We start from the raw sequence: 983 nt of genomic DNA on the forward strand, positions 1-983 counted from the left end.
TGGGGGTGTGGGGGTGAAAATGCTGTCAGAATACGGAAATCTCCCACTATTTAAAAGCAAATGATTGCCCAACCGACAGCAGAAACATTTCCTGTGGCCGTTTTATTGCCTTTTCAATCCGTTGGTTTTATTTGCAAATCAAATCAATTGGTTTCTGGCACATGACCAGCTCATCAATCCCACGCAATCCATAGATTCACATTTACTGGACGCAATCCATAGTTTCACGTAACCCTGGTGACAAATAGACAAACATGCAATAATTTTTTTTTTTCAAAATATTTAGGCATTTGGAAGATTATAACTTAAATACTTTGTATTTAGAACCATATAATATAAATACTTTGATTGATTCTTAATATATTATTCAACAATCGTTTAGGTCAACCTTTAGGTGTATAAACAAAATTACCGTACCTTTACGCAAAGCTGAAGCTTAGCAAACAGTACTAATATAACAGGACAGCAAGACAGCATAAAATAGAAATCCGAATACATTCTAAGCTGGAAATGTGGGAAGAGCGAATACATTCTAGTGACGGGACATGCGCCTCAGACCGCGGGAAGACGTGAACAGAAGGTCGCGCGAATAGCTCCCTCGATTTTCGTTTTTCTTTGATACACTTGTGAGATTTTTTTCTGTGTGAGTGTCATCCATTTTTTGAAATGTTCAATTGACCTTCTTTGCTCTTCATTCATGTTGTTATTCGTGTAATGGCCAATGTCGGTTTAATGTTGGGCATGGCCGCAGTTGTGTAACATTTTCACTTAAACTTCTCCAATCTGATTTTTACCATAATACGTTAAATTCCAAAGCATTGGTTGTGATGTTATGGAAGCATGTCATTTGTAACAATATTGAATGGGTTAAGTATCAACCAGCCATATAAGGCAAATAATATGTGCAAAGGCCTGAGCAATACATGCAAGAAACTTCTCTTGCACTTCCTCGCTAATCGAAGTGCAGTTACTGCAGGTACAGT

At 37.5% G+C, this 983-nt stretch overlaps 1 protein-coding gene across 1 annotated transcript in view; it reads left to right on the forward strand.

Annotated features, from left to right (window-relative positions):
- Nucleotides 1-539: 539 nt before the first annotated feature.
- Nucleotides 540-983, forward strand: part of LOC119593366 (DNA repair and recombination protein RAD54B-like) — a gene marked incomplete in the record, with an annotated part of 21,209 nt that continues 20,765 nt past the window's right edge. The window contains 1 exon segment of the mRNA XM_037942296.1: nucleotides 540-643.

This window comes from Penaeus monodon, chromosome 32, assembly GCF_015228065.2.
Source record: "Penaeus monodon isolate SGIC_2016 chromosome 32, NSTDA_Pmon_1, whole genome shotgun sequence".
Taxonomy (NCBI): domain Eukaryota; kingdom Metazoa; phylum Arthropoda; class Malacostraca; order Decapoda; family Penaeidae; genus Penaeus; species Penaeus monodon.